The sequence below is a fragment of the Papilio xuthus genome, unplaced genomic scaffold, assembly GCF_000836235.2.
Source record: "Papilio xuthus unplaced genomic scaffold, Pxut_1.1 DF826949.1, whole genome shotgun sequence".
Taxonomy (NCBI): Eukaryota; Metazoa; Arthropoda; class Insecta; order Lepidoptera; family Papilionidae; genus Papilio; species Papilio xuthus.
The window spans coordinates 2860861-2887552 of record NW_013531700.1 but is presented as its reverse complement, the minus strand read 5'-3'; the positions used below and the strand labels follow the sequence as shown (position 1 = coordinate 2887552).

General features: G+C 33.4%; 1 protein-coding gene across 2 annotated transcripts in view; it reads right to left on the bottom strand.

Annotated features, from left to right (window-relative positions):
* Sox102F (transcription factor Sox102F) overlaps positions 1-26692 on the bottom strand; it is a 215094-nt gene that overhangs the window by 80744 nt on the left and 107658 nt on the right. Inside the window, exon 1 of one of the 2 annotated variants that reach the window (XM_013316261.1) lies at positions 15681-15999. The exons of the other annotated variant lie outside the window; for it this stretch is intronic. The gene's annotated coding sequence lies outside the window, so the exon portion shown is untranslated. Of the gene's footprint in view, positions 1-15680; positions 16000-26692 lie in introns of those variants that run through there. 2 annotated transcript variants of the gene reach the window in all.

The window sequence follows — 26692 nt, the reverse complement described above, 5'->3', positions numbered from 1 at the left end:
ACATACTTTTTAATTAAACTAACAAGATTTTGTGTATACAGTATCTTAGTTTCTATCCTATGATTTTCATGGTATATGGTTCCGAATATTTTTATTAAGTTTTGTGCTATCCTATAAGTATAAAAAATACAATAGGTCTAACATTATAACCTCGTCAATACGCGAATGTATTGTGCTTTTTTTATTCTTGTCTCGCTCAAAAGCTTAAACGTTGGCGCAAAGTTCACAGCTACGTACAGAATCCTGCAACCCTTTGTCCTTCAGCAGCAAGCCCTTGACCGAGCGCTGTGCCCACATTGTGCCACACAAAGAAGCGGCAGCGATTGAGCTTCGCTTTTAATCTTTACGGGTCCGCTTCGTATTCACGTTTCCACGTCCACTCTCTTCCAAATCATTACGTTCTTTACCATCTTTGTTACGCGCTCCCCCATCTTTATTACGAGGTTACACATTTGTATACATCTTATTCTTTAATAGACATCACATTGTACGCTTCTGTACGCTCTTGATTGGCTCTTAATATTTTTTTCTTCATCGAATGTTTCATATCTTGTAGAATTTGCGTCATCAATACTAATGATTGCAAGCGTCGGTACAATACTTATTGTTCTGTCAGCTTTTATTTGTTACTATACGATTTTTTTATTGGAAGAATCTACAACGTCATTACATTTAGTTGGTGTTTGGCTTTTTGTTGACGCAGTTTTAAAGCAATGCAGTAACAAAGAATCTCAAATAATTTATCGAACGCATATCAAAGAATCGTTATTGAGTAATTTATCTTATAAACATTTCGGTAGTCGAGTAATTTTGACAAACATGAGAGATTGTTTAATCATTATGAAATATGATACTTTGATAATAATTTAATTAATATGGGCACATATTTGAAAAGTAAATAAGACACAGATAAATCTTACTAATCTTACTAATATTATAAATGCGAATGTTTAGATGGATTGTTGGATGTTTGAAGGTATCTCCAGAGCGGTTGAACGGATTTCGATAAAATTTGTCACACATATGGAACATAGTCTGGGGGAACACATAGGCTACTAATTATGTTTTTTTTTTTAATGTGAGTGACAGGCCACCGCTAATATTATTATAACAAAACAAATAGTAATCCAAACATTTGGAAATTAATAAGTTCTATATCGTATATAAGTTTATTCAAACTGACCTAGCTACAAGATCGTCAAGTTATAGATACATAGCTATTAAAAATATATTTGAAGGTATAAAAGCAAAGTAATACTTTGTAAGGCAGCTGTGTTTAGGCATATCGTAATCGAAGCTATAAAAGTTTCATTTTAATCCCAAAGATACCAGAACAGACGTGTGATTGAACACTGCACGGCGGGTGCACACGAACCGATTTACATTTAAGGTTAGATTTAAATAACACTTTGTATCTTTTTTTTAATTTAATGCCTACACTAGGTTATAAAGCAACTTGTTAGTAGACATGTTGTTTCCGATTTAAAGTTAAGTGTAACGAAAAAAACATGATTTCATGACCCAATTTATCTGAAAACAGATTTAGTAACCATGTCTTGGGCGTGGTCACGAAGACTAAATTGAGACCTTACAGAATATATGTGAAGTTTGTATAAGTTCTGTTTGGAATACGATACATTTGAAGCCACATTGTGCCGTATCTCTCGCCTATTTCTCCTAATCTTTGAATAACCTTCCGAGTGATAAAATTTTGACCGCACCCCAGTGCGATATCATTAATCGAGAGTAATTTCAAATAATCAGAGTAGAAAACAAGTAAAACTATGATGCAGTTACAACAATTAATATTTTACCCAGTGTGAACTGAGCATTACATTCTAAATGTGTACACAATCCAGTCATAAAGTATGGCTCCAACAATAAAACAGAAGTGGTTCGTTCTACATCGACATTAGCGAAAGTGCCCCTATATTCTTAGAAGGATGAAGTTTTTATTACTGAGCGATATTTAATTCTATCTATTACCATACGATCGGTCGGTGGCTCAGGGGTTAAGTACTTGACTTGAAATCTGCAGGTCCTGAGTCCCAATCCCGCCATGTACCAATGTGTTTTACGATTTCCGATTTACATATGTACATTTATCCGACATTCTTACGGTGAAGGAAAACATCGTGATGCTTCCTGCACATATCTAAGAAGAATTTCAAAGATATGTGTGAAGTCAGCCAACCCGCATTGGACTAGTGTGATTGACTATGGCCTAATCACCCCAACTTATGGTAGGCTCCTAGCTGCTCGGTGGGGACGTATAATGAGCTGATGATGATTAAACAAAACATACACAAAATATATTATTTCATACACTGTAACTCTAACTCTTTTTCAAAATAAAATGAAAAATTTCAATATGTTTTGTACAAGTGATACGACAGTTGGACCTCGTAGTAGGGCTTAATTGGTATTTGATAAGTTTTAGGTTTTAAATAGTTAATAATCCATTCGAATGGAACTTTCTATTGTTCTTAGTTGCCAATATGTCGACATTAATCATTTCGTTTTCTTAAACGGGAACAGATCGTTTGTGCGCATTAACTTGGTAGCAATTCCAGATGGAACATTGAAATAAATGCGTTCGCCAATTACTGTTGAAGATATTAGCTTTACAGTAAATTTTACGTTTGTCACCTAGGACTAGAAATTTTGAATGTTTTTTATACATCTCAGAATGATTTTGCCTTCATAATGAAAACGTATTAGACTAAATTGCCTTCTATAAAACTAAAATAACTCAGAAAAACCATAATAATAGAACTAGTCGGGTAAATAAAATAAAAACTGTAACGATATCAAGATAATTATATACATTAGAATGGCTAACATTATTCGTTTTGAGCTAATTAAACGGCAGTCCTACACAATTCATTAACAATAATCACAGTTAACGCGCAATAAACTAGGTAAATCTGTCCGCTTAGCGCGCACATGAATGGAATGAGCGTTATTATATTCGCGTCCACAAACCAAAATAAACCAAAAGCCGAACGGAAACGACCGCTATATTATTAGACACGACAATTCTATTATTTTTATTCGTAACACATCTCAGAGATTCGCCCATAAATCTGTGATGGCAGACATTTCCACCTTTAATAGTATGGAAATGAGGATTCCTAGAACACAAGGCGTCGGTTCACACCCAATTAGTTAGGACGTTAATGGGGAGCTTGATTTCCATTTGAATATCTTTACCATAGACCCGTTACAGTACTCTCTTTTAAGCCCTATTTTTATTATTGTCAAGAGATTTTATGCGAACACTTCTATGACAGTTTTAAATGTCTGCTTTTAATTAATGCGGATATAGAATTATGCAGACGAATTGCTTAATGAGATTTAATTGTTTAAGTAAAATGAGACAATCGTTTTTATATGAAAGGCACACAAGTTAAACTTGTTGAAAATTAATTTTGTAAACATGGAAGCAAATTCATTTCGTTCATGAAAAGTTAATTCTAGCACTATAGGAAGGAGTGCGCCTAATAAACAAAATATCGCATTCATTAAGCTAGTGAAAATTGTTATTTTTTTAAATCTGATTCTATGAAAGGATCAAAACAATGCGCCTTAAAGAAACATTACACCAGCTAATTAAAAAAGATAAATTGTCATTCGCAAATTACATTCTCTCGAGCAATTCTTTCTCCTTGAATTTCGAACACATGCGAATCCTGTTGCTGTCTCCAACAAAAACAAAAGACCCTTGAAAATGCTTGAACTGAGAGACAAAAAACTGAAAATACACGTGCAACCCAAAATGGAAGCAAAAAGGTCAACAATATGCCTAATCTACAATCCATGTCACAAGCTAAAGGTTACGGAAGGTTGAACAAAAAAATCGTCACAAAACGTACTGTCTCTTTGAAATCGACCGTAAACTCTATGAACTCAATGTTATTTTAAACCATACGTCTTATTAGATAAAGTCGAAATTAGATACGAATCTACTTCAGGAATTGAACGAAGCATTGTTCATACCTTAGGGAGTAGTGACAACAGATTTTAGTTTTTTTTTTCATTTCACATGTGGCATCGCAACCCTGGACGATATGCGACACATGTGTCGGTTTTGGGTTACTACTCAATAATCAGCGACTCTTTAAAGTTTCCCATATCACTGGCGTCCATTAAACTTCATCTTTTGGACGCTGTATTCTATATTCTTCAACGCCTGTGTCAATGTACCTTTCTTGCGCTTTGATCTTCCCGGTTTAGTCTTTTTAGTGTTATTCGATATTCAGTTTCGTTAAAACATTCTCTCCTACTGCAGACAAAATATAAACCATCTGTTTCATAGACTATAAAATAATTTAGCAAACGATTGGCCTTAGGTATTGTTCGTTTCAAACAAGTGAAAACAGAAAACCGAGGCAACTGATAAGTAATACTAAACCAAAAAGCTACTGAAACTTATCTGTCCAATAAATTCAAACCGGCCATAAATAGAACTATAAAAATTATTTTACGATACACCAAAGAGATACATTAAGACAATGTTACACGCATATTTCACAATGACCACATTATGGGTTAATTGATTCGGCCACAATGCTCTTTATACGAGCACTCGTCTTCACAAAGATATTATTGTCTATGCCGGCCAGACGTCTGGTAACACTTGACCAGAGACAAAATGCCTTTGTAATGTTTGCCCCAAAGGCGCCATCCGTAATTCAATATGCATTCTAATTAATGCGGTTTGATTTTGACTCATTTATTTAGAACAGTGCATTAATTTTAGATGGATTATAATAAATTGCGAACCTTTGACTTAGATCCTTCCAAAAATTAAAAATAAGAAAACTAAAAGTTTAGGTTAAGAGTACTTAAATTGTATGCCTTACATGCATCAGCCACGAATTATTTTCTGGAGCAGATAAAAAAAATTAAGAAAATTAACTTTGATATTGAATGTACGAGATACAAAGTTTAAACAATACGATAAAGAAATATAGTCAATTCATTGAAAACTAATTGAAAGAACAACGTTCCCGAAAAAATTTAATATGAAAATTCAGGTTTTGATTTGAGTGCATAAGATTCCTAAGTTAACGATACGAAGAAATGCAATGTAGAAGAGCTGTAAAATACTATATTTATTCAACTTAAATTGCAGTACAACAATGAATGAAACTATTAAGGTATGTGAAATAATTCAATAATATTATAAAAAACAAAACATGACCCGTATATGTGCGGGGCGAAAAAAATGGCAAAACGAGAGTCGAGTTTGGTAATTGGATATTTTTTCTGTCCGTCTGTGTCAGTAAGCGCCCAGATGTGTTAATGTAATGCATGTGCCAGCTTATCTTTCTATACAATGCTTTTGAGTGCACGAACCGATTCCGTTCTCTTGTTCGTTGTTATTTTTAGAATCGATTATCTTATTTTTAATTGTAGATTATATTACGTTGTTTGTTTTTTTAAGGTTTAATGCATGAAAGGTGAAAGTCAAGAAAGTGTTCAAATTGATAGTGGATTTTCCCGATGACTGATACAGACCAATAATAGTGTGAGTCGGAATAATAAGTATAGTAACGTAGTTTTTCCAACTGCAGTTTTCCGTAAGTAGAACTAAAATGTATCATAACGACAAACACCTTAAACGAGCAATTGCTTTACTTACCGTGGGTTTCTACGACCAAAATTTCCGTTTAAAACATATTGTTATCTCTGTTTTGTCATAGATAATGACAGGGATGACGATATGTTTTATACAGGGTTTTTGTTTCCAGAAACCAACGGTTATTAAGTTACTTTAGTGTCCAGATTAATAGACTTATGAATAATAACCTACTTGGTATATTCTTCAAAATATTTGACTGTGAAATTGAATAAGAAAAGAGCGTACACCTTCCTTAAAGGCCGGCAAAGCATCTGCGGTTCCTCTGGCGTTGCGGATGTCCATGGGCGTCGGATCAAATAATATTAGGCGATTCGTTGCTCGTTTGCCGCCTTCTCCTATAAAAAAAGAAACAAATTCTTCTCTTATAACAGTGGAATGTGATGACTGATTAATTATTAAAGGCATTCGTAACAATAGTATAATTGAGTGTAAAATGAACCGGCAGTACCGTTTCCGAGTTTTACAGGGAGAAAGCCGGTAAATATGTCAGCGTCGCCATAAAACTGAGACAAAACCGGGAGGCGACAGCGAGTTATTTTCAGGAAATGATTTCTCAATAGATACCAAATGCCCGAAGAATATTCTAAACAACAGTCACGGATATATGGAACAATTGAATATTATCTTGAAATACTTCGCGAGAGGATTTAAAGACGAAAGAAATTGATAGGATAAGAAAATTTCTAGAAAACTGCTTAAAATTTTGCACTGTCTCCTTCATACATAAAAAGTACGTAGAAAATGTTAATTTCTTACCCAGTGTGTAATCAAACTGGTGACATACGTGGTATCTAAATCTTACTCATAAATGCGAATGTTTAGATGGATGGATGAATGTTTGCTTGAATGTATCTTCAGAACGGCTACATTGATCTCGCTGAAATTTGGCTTAGATGTAGAACAGAGTCCGGAAGAACACATGGCTACTAATTAAGTTTTTTCATTTCGCGCGAACAGAGTCGCAGGCGACAGTTAGCAAAATTTTATAACGACCTGGTGGGTTAGACAAATTGCATTCGCTCCGAAGCGATTCCATAACAAACTTAAAAAATGTATAGAACTGACAACAACTTTCGATAAGTCATTTGATTATCGCACGACATTTGTCTAACTCCTCTGATAGTACCTATAGTTAGACTCAAAGCGAATTGTTAAAAGAACTGTGCACAGTAATACACTTTTAGCGTTGCGTTAGTATAATATAAAATCATCAAATAGATCATAACAATATCTTCATAACAAAACACACAAGATTCGTCTTCCATAAACACGGATGTAGATCAGTGCCGAACGCTACTTCTATGAACCCGAGTGGAAGATAATATAAAAACCATAACTCGAAACTATAAAGGTGTTCCGATGAAAAGCAAACACATTGTTCTTACAATAAAGCCGTTGGTCCTGCATCCTGTTAATATTTTTAGTATCTTTCGATGCGTAAACTCATAAAACTCTTTATTATAAATATGAGCCGGAGCGATAGTTTTATTTTATGGAAAAAAATGTTAAAACAACAATCGGGCGAGAGATTATGAACTTCCGCGGACATGTGCCAAGCGCACCTTCTAATAGTGTGCATTAGAAGGTGCGCTTTGCTTTAATGACAATAATAAGAGTCATATCTAACAAAAGTACTCCCTAAATATTTCCTTCTACCTAATAATCATGATCGACTTACAAAATATTCGATCTCGAACCATTTTCGCATGTTCGTGATACTTCTCATCGCCATTTTAATTAATTTGGTACAAATTTAACCAATATAAAGGTAGCAAAATAAAATCAAAAATATGTTCTATTGCATGCGATTTTTTGTCTTCCGTCTCCTACGAAGTAATTCAAATATTTAATTATTTTTTTTTTTAAATAATTGACTAAATTTCAATTTCGGCCGTTACAGTATATTCATGTCTAACAAATAAGTAACCTAAAAATCATTCCAATATTTAACTAAGCTAAATAAATATAAATGTGATTTCAATCTAATAAAAATCCTGTAGGAAACTAAGAGACAGTTAAAACAAACACACACCGGTCATATGGACATCTGTTTGTTTGTACGAGTGAAAAATGTCTGACGAAACAAGAATCGATTGACATACCGTCTCCGTATTGTGCACGGATTGATTTAGGATAGGTTAATTATAACGTTAAATAGTACATTATCTCGTCTATGAAGCAATAATAATAATTAAAGATGACACATTTTTTTATTACTTTATTATAAAAACTAGCTGTCGCCCGGGATAACGTCCGCGCGGAATTAAAACATGATTAGTAACCTATTTGTTCTTCCATGCTATATTCTACGTATATGCCAAATTTCATGAAGATCTATTCAGTTGTTCTGGAGATACCTTCTAACAAACATCCAGCCATCCATGCAAACATACCCATTAATATTACCTAATAAGATTACAGTGAAATACGTGGTAATAAATATTAGGCGATGTAATTTGTAAGTACAATTAAAAAAATATCTTAGTGTAACAATATATTTTTACGCATTAATTATATCATCCATTTAATTTATTTCAAATGTCTTGCTCTAAAATAAATAGCAGACAAAGTAATCACAAGAGCTTCGATCTGTCCCATAAAAGACTATTCTCACACAGCTCGAAACCGGAGCACGTGTACACGATGCCTTATTGTTAAGGTGCGTTATAATGGCCATTTCCTTTATACAGGGTCGAATGTCGTTTGACAATTGGTACAGGAAACCCTTTATTTTTTGAATCCAAAGACGCATCGAGAAAGCACGTATATGTATTTCATATTATGATTGTATTATCAATACATTCGACACGTGTTATTGTTATAGTTTGTTTGAGTTTGTGCTTTACTTCATAATATTACAATCCTTAAATACAGTGGTTATGCCTCAAGTAATAAACCGCACTGTAAAATTGTTTATCTTCAAAAAAAGTCAAGTTTACCCATTCATTTCAAAATAATTCACCATATTATTAAATTTTTCAATTGTCATTGGCATTTCGTAATGGAAATACAAATTATATTTTACAGTGTCGTCCGCGACTTCGTTTTCGTTTCATCCATCAATACATACATTCGCATTTATGATATAAATAATCATACTTATATCAAAATTCAGCTTATCAAGGTTGAACTTTAGATAGCAGTTTCATGAAGCCGTGGGCATCAGTTAGTTATCTATAAATAATCAAGTCAAAAAACCTAATATAAGCACTATCTACTCAGGAATTTACTAGGTACATCCAGTACTTGTGCTCTTACGCGCATTAAATCAGAAGCATGAGCCTTTTCAATGTTAACAATAGGACTTCCTTAGTATTCATGCGGTGATCGCACAATGTTTGTCCTGTAATTGCACAATAAAACACGTGCTAGCTACGAAGGGTCGGCGCCGGGGAACAATGAGCTGCTAAAAGTAGACTTCACCTACAACCCTCTTACAACAATTTTTAACCTGTTGTGGTACAATCGTTGAAATATAGCGAGTTTATTCTATTTTTAATAACATATGCTATTACTACAATTAAAATAGACTACATTGCTTGTAAAACTGATGATGAATAAGCTAAGAGTATTATAGTAGCATTTTTACAAGATAAGATTACATCACGAAATATATATACAGGATCAAAGTCCTAGGCGGAGGTCTAGGAAACCGTATCCATTAGGCAGCAAAGCACATTTTTGTTATATGGTGGACCAGGATTACAACAAGTAAACTAATTGAAGATTACCTTAAAATTAGAATTTGATTTTCATCACAGTAGTTTGTTGTTGCCGAGCAAAGGTAATATGATATTTAATGAAAACACATTTTTGGCTACATAACTATATAGATATATAAAATATATGTATGTTAGAAACTCGATTTTGTATAAAATTAATTGTACATCTATCTCTAAAATCAGATGAGACAAGTTTTAATAAAATTAAATTCCATGATTTAACTATAAACTTCATAAGATTTATAACATTGATATAAGTCAAAGAAATAAAACGCAAACTTGACACATTATTTTTATAGATTATTATATCACTCAGTTTATCGTATATCTGGATGTAAATCTGCATTTCTTTCTCGGTATTCATTCATGAATATTTATACCGATTAGTCAAAAGGCGAAAAACAAACATAAAATTAATTTCTTTGGTAGTAAAAAACATCGACGTAGATTTAATTTTAATTTAATTATACTTTATAATTGCATACAATATTTAAATGCGTAATTATGCAATTTATACGATAATATACAAATATCAGTTATTTTAAAGATGGTATAAGATTCACTATAATACATTAGACAATATTATAAGGAGTTTGCGAGAAAATCCTACTGCAAAAGTATACTGCCCGAAAAGAAAGAAGGCTGGATATATCACTATGAACAGATAAATAACTTTCTATATGTTAATTTTCAAATAAAACGCTCCATTGTTACATCGTTTAAATTAAAAAAGGTTACATTCCATTTTCAAATATTTAAAATTCAAACATTAGAAGCACGCTATTTCTTGTCATTTGTACCATAAGCGAAACCCATTTGTCCTTCACTAAGATTGTACATCGAAAGAAACGGAAGGTTCTCGCCTGCTACGACACTGCGGAAGGGGTTGTGATCAGGGGGCCTAGCCATTGTCATGGGCACAATTAAATTTATTTACTGTGAAATTTGAATGAATTTGTTTTAATAGACATAAATTTTGTTACAACTCTGAAGTTACGAATAATCTGATGACATAATTAACGGTTTAATTCTCTTAATTCTCCCGAAAGATGGACCTAAGATCTGGTTGCTCGAAGGGGGTCGAGGGCTGATCAACGTGGCGACCCATGGGGGAAGCGTACGCCCAGCAGTAGGCGACATGTGGCTCACTATGGATGATGAAATTAAGGATTTACTTAGGTAAAATATCAGTTTTGCTGAATTCATTCTAACAATGCATTGAGTATAATGTCACTTTTCAGTCAAGTAAAAATGTTAACGTATAACTTTATTGTCAATTTCAATTACCAAAAGAGAACGAATAAAGAGACAGGAAGACGTGCTATGAATTGATATAAAAATCTTGAACAGAATGGGGTGGGTATTATGATGCCGAGTAACTTGAATTACATGTCACAATTGTAACGGACTACGTGATCGACCTACTTGATTTTGGTGGTTTACTTTTGTTATTTGTTTTGTAAATCGGTAATACGAAATAAAGGGAGACATTTTTGGAATAAAACACATTTTTTTTCGTTATAAAATTGTCAAAACTGTTGTAATGGTTATAAGTAGGTACCTAATTTATATAATCAAAGCCAAGTCTAATTTTACCCCATTTTTGTAACTACTAACAGTCTGCTTTTTAATAAGCATAAAATGTCAACTTGAATACCACTAAACTTTTCGTAACCATAAAAAAACTAAAAAAAAAGTTCATAATAAAAAAAAAACTTCGTGTTCTTTGTTGTTTTCATTAGCAAAGTCAATAAAATCGAAGATAACTTCAAACGGTTACTGGTTAATAACGAGATCATGTTATAGAGTTACGATGCCTGATCGTAAACCAAAATAATATAAACACGACAAAATCAAAAGCAAATCGTGCTTACATAATTATTCTAAGCTTTGCAAATATTTCAAATAATCATAAACCCACTTACCAAATCTGAAGGGGCGACGTATTATTATATCCAAATTATAAAAGCGATACGTAAAGTGTGGCTCGACCATTGCTTCATTAGCTTATGACGCATCAAAACGTTTTAAAGAACCGCAATGTTGTGTTTAAGCATAACGTTCTTAAAGGCGTTGCCACATCCGACGAATTTTTTACTTTAAAAGTCGATAAATCGGTTATAAAATCGACCGCATCTCACGTGTTTACGGCTGCAGCATCTTTGACGCTGTCTATTTAGTATTTCTGTTCGGTCGAATAGTTACAATTTTTTTTTATTTTAATAACCATCGCATCCGGTGCGTGCTAGGGTTTATATTCGATTGGATTTACGACTGTTTTCATTGCGGGCACTGTTTAATATAAATATGTGAGACGGTTTCCTGTTAGTTAATATGATAAATAATATTTATTAAAAACAATTGCTGGTCCGGTTCTTTTCATTTGAAAATTATACCTGTTACTATAGGGAGGGAAATTAGTAGTAACAACTTGTAGATTATAATTATAAGTAACACAAAAATTAAAACAAGGAGGTTATAAGTATTTAGAACGATGAAAAAAAATGTGTAAAAATTATGGTGACTTGGTAGCTTACATCAGACGAAAGTAACATTCAAACAACCGTATAATACTTCCTGATAACGTTACTAATATTATATTATAAATGCGAAATTTTAGATGGATGGATGTTTATTTTGAAGGTAACTCCAAAACGGCTGAACGGATCTCGATGAAATTTGACATACATATAGAACATAGTCTGGAGGAACACATAGGCTACTGTATGTTTTTTTGTTAACTCCGGGTGGACGAAGTCGCAGTCATCAGCAAGTCTTGTTATAATCGTTAAAAATTACAAATAAGTAAAACATTTTATAATGCAATTACAGTAAAAATCATAATGAAAATATGTATTTCATTAGAACAAGTTATGCATATTTAAAATCAATCGATGATTACGATTAAAGATTTATTCTTTACACATATAATTTATGACCAATTTGTAAAACTAGAAAATTATTAATTTGACTCGTTCAAATATGTATTATAATAAAAATTTTATTTGTAAATATTTGTTATTTAAATGCATATACGGACTAAGTTAAGTTTATAAGAGAATTAGGCAATATAGGAATATATTATTAATACCTCGCCTGATAAGTTGTTAGGATTAGAAATTACGTATAGGCTAGAATATTTTGATAAATGCTAATTAATTATAATACTTTTCTCTTAAATATAAACTGCATGTCATATGGTAATTTTCTATTAGAACTAACGCTTTCTATCAATTTTCATTCCCGATTTGGTGTGACTTTTATGAAATTTTAATTATAAGTCGGCAGTAAGTAGAATAGATACAACGATAGAAGAAGACCAATAAAAGTATGGATTGATCGTGTGAAAGGGGTGATGGTGATAGAGATGTATGGAGGAGTAGTATGTCGAGCCTCCTCTAAGTGTAATTAGGTGGACTGTAAATAATAAGTTAACTTTTACATATTTATCACATTCAAGAACAAAAAGTTTTTATAACTAACACAATGAAAAGCATTTATTAGTTACCACAATAACGATATCCATTCCGATATAAATAAAGTGAATGTTAAAGAAAATAAATTCACAATTCAACCAGCAAGATATTCACAGCTCGGTTCAGTTCACCTTAATTTACCGCCTGGTTAATTTGAAATTGTAAATACAGTAATTTGGCCGTCACCTCGTAGTCTCCAATACCGCAATACGCGAACTCCTTTGAAACCGAAGTAGCCGCCGGCGTTAAAGTATGTCCAATGCAAGACACAATCGCCGACAACACAATATAGGTGACAACATTTATACTTAACCACGAGAAAGCACGATTTTATTCCAACCAACAAGGTCGCTTGACAGATGGGTACTTAGCATCTCTTTGAAATATTGTTTGGTGACAATAATTGCTTTAAAGTTATTAAAAAGAGCGAAGTTTTAAATACATAATGATTACGTATATTACATACTATAAAAGCGCAAGGTGATATGTCAATAATGTAGTGTAAAGTGGTGATCGAATCTTTTAATTTCACAGGGGGAAATGTTGTCTCCAACAAGTAAGTTATTTTGAACGCGACTTATTAAGATCAAGTATCTATAAAAAAAACAAAATTGCTATCCCAAAAAATGTTTCCAAATTGATGTTATATTTTGGAAAATTTGCATTATTTGCTACCTCTGATGTTTTCCAGAATTTTATCATAAACTCATAGTGTTACTGTATTTACACAAAAATAACTACTAATCCATTACTTATAATGGATTTGTATGATACTGGCTGATTTTATTAGACACTATAATATTTTGAAATTATTTATACAACGTGCATTTCTTTTATTGTCCATTAAAATATTTTTATGAGAGTATTCTGTTGTATCTATACGTACGTACACTTTTACGATTTCAAACCTGCGTGTAAATCTTTCGCCTGCAGAAATATTCAATATAGATGTCACCGTATCATCTCACTATCCTTATTCTAATAACGTATTCTTCAGATCGATCCATCTTTAGTCATTACAGTATTATTTTTATATTAGACTAGTAATCGCCAATATAGCGAAGATACCTTGCTTATAAACATCTACAATAGCCGATGCGTTGCTTACCTTTAATCGACGGAGGAAGGGAGTCACAGAAAGAGAATATTTCCCCTTTCTATGCATCCCCTTTTCCGTCAATATTCTTTTCTTATAAGAAAAGTGTGAGAAGGGAAAGAAGACTAAAATTAGATCTCCGTCCACTCATCAGACGAAACGCAAAATTATTTCCACTTCACGCCTGTCTTCTGTGTGATTCATCAATCCCTTCTTGATCATATCACCATAGTAAAATTATACTGTATGCTATTACGATCAAAATACGAACCTTGAAATTGATCGGAAACTAATTTTATTATTTAGCTATAAACGTTGTAGAAAAATTATTCGATCGTATTCTTAATAGATCACGTTTTAATTGAGAGTACAAACTTTAGATCGGGGAAATTTGAACCAATTGGATTAAATATATTTATTAAAAATACCACATTAAATAATTTGAGATTGAATATGGTTTTAAGCTGATAATCCTGCGTACCTTTACTACGTATACGTTTAAAAATTAAGAAAAAAAATGTCGCTAAATAAGCCATATCTAACCGAAAGCAAACCAAATTACTAAAGACATTTGGCTACGACTAATATACATACTGATGAACATATTTGAAAATTACTTGAATATACAAGTTGTTCTAAATGTCTATCAAATAAATTTAATTAAAAAAAACTGTATAAATAATCATAAGGCTAAATAAACTAAACGCTCTATCGCCTTCCAACTAGTAATTACAATAATTAATTATTCTTTACATTGCATATATTAACATTATTTGATAGACGAAAGCCTAATCTTAGTACCTAATATAAACGTCTGAATATAAGCTATAGCTACCTACCTGAGGTAGCTACCAAAGGTTCCAACAAAGTAATTATTATCTTGGTCGTTTAATAATTATAAAAAATATTGAATATTAAATAATATTTTATTATCATCCTGTATACCAACAGTTGGGAATAGTCTACCCTAATGCCTTCTAAACATACTGTCCTCCGGGCACCATAGGCGATTCTGTTGTTATGAGGTTACGAATTTTGTTAATTACCTTATATTTTGTTATAAACAAAATTTATCATTATTATGTGAATATCGTCAAGGAAAACGTCAATTGAGATATGTAATTTAAAAAAAAAAACTTATAAAAAATACGATACTTTGTCAACTGTAAAAATCATTTGTATTCTTTGTGAAAAAATAACAATGCATTTATATAATAATATAATAGTAGGATTATAATATTTAATAATAAGACTTCTGTCATTCAAATTGTTTTACAAAACTTAACTGATAACATCGATTTTATTGTTGTAGTGTTTAAATAAAAATAAGACATTTATAATTTTTCTGAGTGATTTAAAAATTAAATGCGTTCGATGACTTTAACATTTTTGGTTTACGTTCTATAGATATTTATAGAGGATCATTTAAAAAAATATTAAAAACTAAAAAACTCATAACTACCCGTAAGCTAGGAAAATTACAAGTAGTTCGTACTGTCAAGTTTTGGCTGCTGCTTCAGTAGTTGCATATTCAAGCATATTTAGCTAACAAAGTTTCTTAAAATACCCGCTCTATCTTGACACCAATTAAAGCTTACCGAAGTATTTTTACGATTTTTTTTAATACAAACGCCGACGTATATTGGATCTGAACGCATCACCATAACAACATAATTTAATGATAATAACATAACACTTAAATATTACTTTCAAAAATTATCAATGTTATTCACACATACCTTTAATTGTGTTACCATTGTTCCTCTCGCCTTTCGGAACATCGGTGAAAACGCAGGCACGAACCAACAAAATATAAATGAAAAAATCAAGGAAACGAAAACGTAAAAACTAAAATTGACACATAATCAAAATCGTTCTATCACAACGATTCTTTGGCATAATTACACAGTCTTTTCAGTCACTAACACAATAAATATAAAGAAATAAACAAACACAACGAACAGTTTCGGAACACAAAATCGTCGATGTAACAGTTCGAAAGGCGCGATCGTGCAAGCAGCGGAGCGAACGTCCGTCCGGCACGCGCGGCGGATACACAATGCCGGCAGATCGAAGCGAGCGCACAATACGCCGCACAATACGCCGCCCCGCGCTTGCGAGCGACAGGGACGCACCGACCCGATGTCACTGCCCTGGAGACAATGCCTTCGCCTGCCAGCCCGCGAGTCGGAGCCTTTGGCGAGCTGCGCTGATGCTGGCCCCAGGAATCCAGTCTCACCTCGTCTCCGACGGGCCGAGGCGGCCTTTTCATCACCGTGCTATCAAAGAGACGCTCACGATCAATTGTCTATAAGAAATAACAGCGGAGAATCTATAGAAAGCAGTGGGAGCCGTCCTCTTGGAGCGCGCACCTCTGTGTGCGCGGCGGCGGTCTCTGTCGCGCGCGCGAGCGGTCCGAGCCGTCCTGCTCGAGGCCCCGCCCAGGCGCGCCGGCGAGCCGCGTGTGCGTGCCGGCGCCCGGCATTGTGAAAACGTTTCGCACACCACAATGAGGCACAGGTGGGAGTGCGATCTAGTCTGAGGGCGTTTAAAAAGTCGATACAATCGTTCGCGTTACGTGTATTTGTGAAGAAAATTTTCTTTATTTCGACGTCGACTGGGCGTGTTGGCATTGTGTCGGCGAGGCGTGGCCGTAGGAAAACGTTTCTATTGTGCCATTGGCGCGGTCTATTGTTGTCGAGGCTCGCTTTCCCATCGGACCAACTCCGCTCTAAAATACGCCGCGACCGAATGTATTTTTGGCGTCCCCTTATAAATATTTGCATATCATTATATCAAAAAATGTTTTAATATTTCTTTTTAAATCACGTAAAACAGGTTACGTTAGTGGTACAATGCGAATCTTATTGTCATATTTCTTATGGATATGAAGATATGGATCTTATGTAACTGTTTTAACAGCAAAATGTGAATTACAAGGGTCTTTAAACAAGAAAGTAGGCGATAAATTTTCAACGACTCTTTGGTTTGCTAAAAATACACTGACACGTTCCGTAAAATATAGAACGGATGTTTCTCATGTGTTTATGACAAATTATATTTATTGCGAAATTTGTTTCTCATTATCTTTTGGCAAATTGTTATCATTTATCGCATCGTTATATTTGAATTAAAAATGTTTGAACTACTCAAGTAAAGCTTAATCAATTTCAATGTACATTTTTTTCTCTTTCTTTTCCTTAATAAAAATGAATGTTGACATTCAGTCTTCTTCGGCTTCCAAAGAGTCGTTCGACTCTCGCTCGATGTTATTAATACATATTATTAAGACTATATTCACTACTAGCTAGTCGATCTTACCAAGATTATTAAATTAAAGAACTCCGAAATACAGTATAGCAGTAATTTTTAATACACGGATTACTTTACCAAATTATATTGTTAAAAACATTATATGCCATTGTATACGCTTTGAAATAACATTTCTCTGCAGCCGCATTCCGTCGCATTGAATACAGTTTCGTTTCAGGCTTGGCTTCCTTGTAAACGTAAGGACAATATGACCCATATTGGAGCGCAGCGCAGGCGTGGAAGAATGTGTGTCTCGGGGTATCCCCCCAACCCCCTACCCCTAGCCGCGCGTATGTGCTCGTATTATCTACTCCGTGGTGTGAGGTGACCCCTCCGTTCTGTACCTTTATTATACTGGTTTCAGCGAAAATTGCTTTTTGTTTGACGTTTAAAGCTCCGCACGGGTCGGATGGAGAGCTTTTATTCGGAGCTACGATTCTGTAGATACACGGCCGGATGTATGTAGCTTACAACTGTAGCTTTTGTGAACGACGACTTTTGTAACTCACTGTTACGGCTTAGAACTTGATTCTGGTGGGAATAGTTTTTTCATTATTTTAATACGGTAACATTTTAAAAGTACCTTTATAGATAAAAAGCTATGAAATCTGTGTTCTATTTACGAATGGCATGAAACTTATTAAAAATAACGATGGACAACTTTTGTTAACGTGATTAGAATGCTTGAATGATACAGTAATTTTTAATATAAGTCTTTATCTCTCTAATATAAGTATAACATCTGCTTAGCATAATTATTTCGTGACCTGTAATGCAAGACGGAGACAAAAATCTGACATTTATACCAGGTAGACGCTGCGGTGTATTCCCCCATCTCCCAAACCCCCCTTTGTCCTCGGTAATGAAGATTATCGAAGGAGGAAACGGCGCTACCGATGCCGGGGGTCGGCGAGCAATTACTTGATTGGTTTTTGGTGTTTTGTTTGAACTGGAGGAACTAAGGAACCTTGTGGGGTGAGGAGCTCCTTTATAAGTTTCTTCGTTACAAAGATTACAGCTATATAGGAGAAAGATTTAAGATTAATAATACGAATTGGTAATAGCTCAGTTATTAGACGTCTTGACAGATTAAAGTTCGATTTCTAATGAACAAAAAAACAAATGAATTGCGTCTTTCTTATTAAAATAATTTTAAAAAATGAGGCAAACGCGATCTCCTCTCATGGCCGGAGAAGGAAGTGGCACAATGCGACATGAACGCGCGGATTAGATTCAAAGCGTTCGGTGATCTTTAAATAGATAGCGGCCGCGCTAAGTGACGCCAATTAGCCGGAGGCGCGCCCTTCGCCGCGGCAGGCCGGCTTTCTGTCACTCCTAGAATTACCTCCGTTTATGTTTTACAAAAAAAATAATCGATTGCAGATTCTTAAGTTTTTAAATTTACATGGGACTAAACTTACGATCTCATATAACACTTTTTTGCTATTATGAGCTAAAAACAAATATAATAAGTAAAATATTAGATTAGTTTTAAGTATTAATAATATCTGAACATACTTCATGTATTATTTAAATTGGATGCTATATTTACTGATGCAATTCTTACATCTGACACTCAGTGTAATTTAAGTTCAGATCCATCTTGTATTCGTTTCATCATAATTAAGCCGGCAAAGTTGAAGATTGTCCCCACGCCCGCTCGTCTCTATAATGCTCCCCCTCATTTTCAACATAACTGGTTCATTTCACCCTTCCCCTTGTGATGTACTTTCCCATATCAAACTCGCACAAACTAAGTTCATTTTGATGTTGTCTAAAGGAATGCGGATTATATCGGGGCAGATATGGCCGCTTTATGAAGCTGTGCGTGTTTGTGGAGAGTTGATGAGGCGTTTTCTTTGAACACAAGACGAATCTTTACTTGATTTAGGAAAATTATTTGGTGTATATTTAGCTATATACTTATTTTATAAGTTTATTTATCTACATTTAAACAATTTTTGTGGGCAACAGTCTATAATATTTCGCTAAGGTGTATAATTTGGAAAATGTTGTTTTCCACTTGAATTAATAAGTGGGTATATTATCTGTTTATCTATGTAACAGCTTGTTCAAGTGAAATATATTTTTTAATAGCATAGTATTTTGTAAAGTTATTTTTAAATGCAGCCAACTATTAATCTCAAAAAAGTCTGTATTTCAGTTTCCCTATTCTGTACAAAAGTCAATCGACTTTATTCCGTTCCCCTCGTTTGTGAGATATTTACGCGACTCAACGTAAAAATATCTTCACTAACTTAACGCAAATGGATACATTAGTCTGACTAATATTCATTTGTAGCGAAGCCAGCGCCCTCTTTGATATTATTTCGGAAAGTAGTTAACGCAGATGATGTCCGATCCTGTATCACTTAGATTTTTTTTGTAAAAAACCAATGCTTTTACAGGAAAAAATGAGTAGATGTCGCATCCCATTTGGAGCACTTAAGAGCCAAACGATTTTGCTTTTTTATCACCCGAAAGGTTTTTATTTACAGTAAGCTCTCTGTTATAATGCAGTTAGAGACGTTTAAAATAATGTTTGGCTTAGTATAGGTATACTTATATTTTTAAAAATGCGTCTGTGTCGGTCTCAAAGACTTTCATAGTGAAACAATTTTATTTACAACGAAAAGGTACAAAATAAAAGGTTAATAACCTTGTTCCTCTATTATAATATTATTTTTTGTCGTTTTTTTTTATAGATTATCGTTTCTTTAATTTCAAGAGATTTTTTAATTGTGCTATTAATCTGTTCTAAATAAATATGAGAATAGCATAATTTTATTAACACAGTAACATATCAGATAACAATATTTTTTTTTTACATTTACATTATATTTTGTAGCTCATAACGTATAATTTATCGATTAACATCTTGCGTTGTTTTAAAATTCGTAATAAAAATACAATAATCTGTGATCAGTAACACAATATTATAGTTTAAAAATGTATTATTAACTTTTATAAAATTAATTTATTTTTATGATATTACCAAACATAGACGCAATCCTGCTCCATATTAAGCAAACATAACTATTGGTAACAAAATATCTTTTGTTTTTCATCATTGTGATAGAACTCTACTATATTACCGTCTTTATTATTACATATTGTTGTCCCTTTCATTCTCGTTGAAAAACCTGAGATAAAAATATGTATTAATCAGTCGAATTATACGGTTAAATATCTTTGTTCTAATTTTAAAATATGTTCAAACATAATGGAATTAAGATAACTCTTTGTTAACTCCTATATTCGAATACCTAATCTTTGGTAGAGATGAAAAATTAAAAAAAATAAAACGTGAGATCGTAGAATTTTCCCATGGGCGCGGTCACAGGTAGCGGACAATAGGGCATTGTGTGGCGGGCGTGGCCCATTGTACCCCCCAGCCAATGGCGACGGCGCACAACAATAGCGCACCGAATTGAAATGCCTGCCTCTCTATTGTTGGCTCATACGCTATTGTGTTTACGAATTTAGAATGGGAATGCTCAACTGTTTGATGTTCATCATATTCGATTACATAGTTGTTTGCTCATGCTGCTGTTTTTTTTAGATTTTTAGATAGACAGATTTACATCAGGATTTTTTAAGCGTGGTATAATAGTCGTAGAGCCCGCTTTAACATCTACGCATGAATTGGCCCGGCTCGCCCGGTGAAATACCACGACCACACAGAAGACAGGCATCAAGTGGAAGCTATTCCGTGTTTCGCCTGATGAGCGTGTGTCCCTTTTTCCTTATAAGGAAAGGATGGGAAGTGGAAGTGGACTTTCCGGATGAGAGGATGCATGGGAAGGGAAAATATTTTCATTCTGTGCATCCTCTCCTCCGTCGATTAAATGTAGGCAACGCATATGCAATTGCGTATGTCTATGGGCAACAGTCACTTTGCTATTTCAGCTATTTCAGGTGCCCGCTCGCTCGATTGCCACCTTATGATATAAAAAAAAAATTTAAGCTCTACATTTCTGAAATATTCTCTCCCGAAATATTTAAGACTTAATTAGAGTTAAGTAATTACTTTTCCAAAATTAATTAAAGTATAAATAAATTTAAGAATTGATGTTAACCGTTCACCGATATCATATCATTTTTAGCCATAGTGCTCATATAACCTTTTATCACCACTATAAATAAATACAAAACTAAATTCTTGAGTTGAAAATACTTGAGTTTCGCGTATTTATAGCCTTGTAATATTCACGGTGCGTACCCAACAACTATTACATATTTTTAAATTCCCATACATAATCTAACTTGATATTACACGGTTGGTAATTATAAGCAACCCAACTGGGACAACTGTCGTGAGGCGGGCGGCCGGACAATTAGTGTGACAACCGCTGAGCGCGACTGTACAAGTGACCTACACCTGAATCATCATACGGTACACTCATGTAGAGAAATCCTAATATTTTTTAAGGTTAAATATAAATATTTTTCTAGGTAAACCCATAACAGTAAATAGGTAACTTAACTCTATTACTCTATTTTCGTATCCACAAAAGATTTCATACATTTATATATATTTACTACCGAAGTAAGAATAGCATGGACATGGTCTATAACAATCTTATGTCCGAGTGCAGTAAAAGCAAGCGCTCATTAGCGGGCAGTGGCCGGATGCCGCCGACAGGTGTCGCTGACTGTCCGACGGCGACAAATCGCCGCACTATCGACCGAGCGCGACAGTACCTACTTTGTATTCACAATGAACTCGACACGACTGTACTAAAGTCTGTCGTGGATATTAAAAATTATACAATAATCCATTCTGACTATACCCTTATGACTCTTGAAGAAAAATGCCATTCCAATGACATCTGACATGTCTAAATCGGTTAAGCTCATTGCCTCTAGTAATAATATTAGACGTTAAAACACAAGTATCAACTTTAGTTGTAACAAACGAGCATAAAATTTATGATGCCAGGCTGATGATTGTTGATACCAAGGTAGATAGAGATAGATATTTTCCCTTGAAATACTAAAGCACTCTTGCAATTTTATGGATTGTGAAGCCGAAAATCACTCGCCTTTTCGATTAACTATTATTCTATAATTTATCTTTAACATGTCCCTATTTTCTCGTTCAATTACATAAATAAATATACCCATCATCATAGTATATCTACATAATATCAACATACTTCTATCAATTAATAATTAAAATACTTATGTACGTAATAAACATAGTATTAAGTCTTAAGTACACGTTATAAAGACGTTTTCTTGTGAATCTACTTGCTTATTATGTGGCTTTAGATTTGCTTCATTTCAAATAAGCGAAACTCTCACACACGCGAATTGTAAACCTACAAACAACCATTATAACATGAACCACCTCGTCCCCCTCATATATGTTCCTAGTGTTCTCAAAGGGGTGGTGTAATGCACTATCAGAGACCTTTCTTCAATGGACAATGTGTTACAGTTTTAGACTTGAGCAAAGTTACATTTAACCGCTTATTTCGATCCTATTTCGTTGCTCTTAGAGTTTATAATCGCTTGTTTCTTGTTTCTGGGGGGTTTGTTGAAAAGTTTGTGGTGCAGATATATGTGTTGTGCCACCCCCCACCCTACGCTCGTCTCCCCCAGCACCCCCTAGAGCATCGTCTTGGAAATGTTTAGTCTCGCCTCTATAGACATTTTGTTTGTCCCTTATTCTTGCTTCGGTGCTTTCAAGCGAAATAGATAGGTACCGTTTTTGTATGAAAATGTGGTGGTTTTCTTTTCATTGTATTTGAATGGATGTAAAGGTCCTTTTGAATTAAGAATGTTTTAGTATTTACTTATAAGACAAGGTGGTAATAAAAGAACTTGTTCAATAAGTCTGCTTTTTATGTTTGTGTAATAATTATACGTCTTAAGTCCACAAAGCGAATAATACTTTATTAATATTATTATATTATAACATTCTTTTGAAGAAAATACAAAACAGCACACTTTTCAGATGATTTCGTTCTCTTTACAGATTATAGAGTAGATTTCTGGTACAAAATCTACACTAAGGGGCACTTAACAATTCTGGTGATCAACTTAAAGATTGGCGATACAATATAAACAAATGAAACGCGAAATTTGAAAGTATTGCGTGAGTGCTTTTTGTATTTCCGACACAGCGACTGACACATCTTATCTCGCCGATTGAGCGTCGCGTCACGCGAACGGGAATGGAAATAAATAAACGTAATTACGTCCCGCAACACAGTGTTGTTTCCACTTCGATTCCTAATTGCCGAATATTTAAGGTGGTTAAAATAAAGACAAAACATAACACGACCTTGTTAACCTAATGTGGTGGTGAAATGTAACTTTAAAAGGCATCTTGCTTTACATGAGATCTGAAATGCAGACTTGTAATGGGATAATTTCTAGAATAAGGAGTGCGTCTAAACCTGTCTACTATCTCGAAGTAATACTCAAAATTAGTAGAAACTTCTTATGAGCTTTTACTGTATTATTTCTTTAAGTTACTGATTCTTTATTTGGACGTATATTTAGTGGTTTAAGAAGTGGGACTAACCCTTTTTTAATTCTCCATTGTGATTCAATTGGCAATTACACAACGTCATCTAAAACAAAATTTTAATACTCGTTTATAAAATTTTTAATCTGTTACTAGTAATGTAAGTAACAAAGAAAATTCGCATGTAGCAAAAGAAAAAAAATAAAACAAAACACCCTCGCGTAGAACAGAGAGAGGACACGGAGGGTGCATGGAGGAGACAAGAGGGCCGAAAAGTAAAAAGTGGAAGGAAGAGCGCGGAGGAAGAGAGCAGTCGGGCCTTTGTGTGACGCCCTCCCAAAGTACAGTTAGCAAAATTAATTTTATTTTATATTTAATTGAGTACTTTAAAAACATTTCATGTATAGATTTTAAAAAGATGATTGTGAAAGTAATTTGATTTTATTACTCCTTTATTCTAATTTATATTATGTTACTCTTGACTGATTTTCCAAATAAAAAATCTGTTTAACTATATTTTTGATACTTACTTATGAAAATATTTTTAATTATTAAACTGTATAAAAATAAAAAATAATGATATTACTACGCCTATCAGTTTTTAAAATGCCTGAGTTACTACTATAGTTTTAACATTTGAAAGCAAATTAATAAATTCATAAAATTATATGAGATTTAAATTTAAAAAAAAAATGTTGTTCTATCGGTACTTTCCAGATACGACTTTGTAAAGCCGTGGGGAGGTGAAATTAAGAGACACTTTGTGTTGATTCATAAAAAAATGTAGGGATATGTGGGTACTGGGTATACATTGACGAACCTTTTCTGTTTTATTTCAACGTTTTATACAAATTAATTCAAAGGGACAGAGAGCTAATGCAAAATATTTTATTGCAGTTAATTGAGACTCGTTTCTAATGGTTGACTTTAAATGTCAAAAGACTATCTTTTACGCTTAGTTTATTTCTTAATGCATACGTGAAATAAATTAACCAATTTTTCTTCTGTAGGAAATCTTTAATAAGCATGAAGAAGACTAATTGTAATAACTTACTTTTAAAGTACATAATTAATAAAATATTTTTAATTCAATCATGTAAAATTATTTTTGCTGTCTGTACTCTACTATAGATGTTAGAACTAACATTTCTTATTTATCAAGTACAGTATACAAAAAAACAATTCCACCAGTTTTAAATAAAACAAAACAATCACAATTTTGCTTAAAATTACTGGAAATAAAAACATAAATCATAGATAAAACATTTTTCTCTAACCTCAATAACTAAATTCATAAACAGAAGTGTTACGGGGTGGGCAGGAACGCAAATTATCATAATTTATTGCCAATTAAACCCGTAGTTAGGTACCAAGACGGCCCTAATGGCCTACGTATGCTGTTTATTGGAGGAATTATTATTTATTAAGTTATTTTGTTGGTGTCGTCTCTGCTCATTATGTCGCTTTGTGAGGTGTCATGTGACATGATAATAGCATAATGTCATTCGGAATGACATAATTGTTACTTAAGTCTAAAATTAACTATCAAATAAATTAATTCTCCCAAGTGTCTCTTTGGGGCAAAGCAATTTCTTTTTTAATTTTACTGACAATTAAGAGAACGCACTTTTTTCTTGACATAATATTTCCGAAAAAAAATCCATTATTCTTAGCTATAAATAAAATCTTTTAGAAATAAAATCTATATTTATTTTAAAACATAATATTTGCTACTATACCTTTTTTACTTTTTAACTTTCTGTCTTTCGCGGCTCCGTCCGCGCGGAATTAAAAAACATAATAAGTAGCCTATGTCTTCTTCCAGACTATGTTCTATATGTGTGCCAAATTTAAGTAAAATCCATTCAGCCGTTCTGCAGATACCTTCAAACAAACATCCATCCATTCTTCGGATTTATAATATTAGTAAGATAAATTTCAAAATAAACCCGATCGATAGAGTAGACCGTAAACCAAATAGTGTATAATAAGTAAATCTAAAAATACTAGACAGCTTTAACTTGGGTTGGTATCGCAATTGTAGCCAAAAGTATTGAAGGTAGGTGACGGGCTCTATACATCGAGCCAGTCTAAGGGACGGCGGACTGTCTGATTGGAATCACCTCTACTGTGAATAATTAAGGCCTGTCTAAAACGAATGAAGACAGTGTGTTTCAGTGCGCGAGAGATATATTCACTTTGTTATCTACGTAGTCACAGAGTAGACAATACAGATTATTCAGTTTTATTATAGTTAGACGTTATGATAAATATTATAAAAAATTGTCTTCAATTTGACAATACATTTTTTATTTTATATATTATTATTAGAAGCGCCTAGAAGCTGTTTGAGGGACATAAAAGTTATCTTTACAGATCTCAAATAATCACGTGCCGTGCCGGAAGAACAAATTAAAATAAATATTTGGTGCTTGATGATGATTTTATGTAAAGTATTCACACGCCCACACAATGACGTCTTATGATTTCTTAGTATTATATAGTTATTCGATTCAAGACTAAAGAATAATAAGACATAGGCAAGACAAGACTGCTAATATTTATTTACTAAAGTAACCACATAAGCTTTCTACAATTTATTACATTTTAGCATTTTATAGATTATGAGACATGTAACGTGTACAATTAGTAAATTCACAGAAAGTTTTATTAAATACTAGCTGTCGTCCGCGACTCTGTCCGCATGGGATTAAAAAATAGATTGTAGTCGATTCTCAGACCTATTGTATATGCATATAAAATTTCATAAAAATCGGTCAAGTCGCTCCGGAGAAATATGGTAACTAACATTGTGACACGAGAATTTAATATATGTAGATTCCTCTTAAATTATTTGACATGTAGTTTATGAGTTCATTACTTTCTGACAGTTATGACAAGAAGGTTTTATTGTGAAATTTTTAAAGGTGCCAAATTACATATTTAAAAAAATTAATAAAA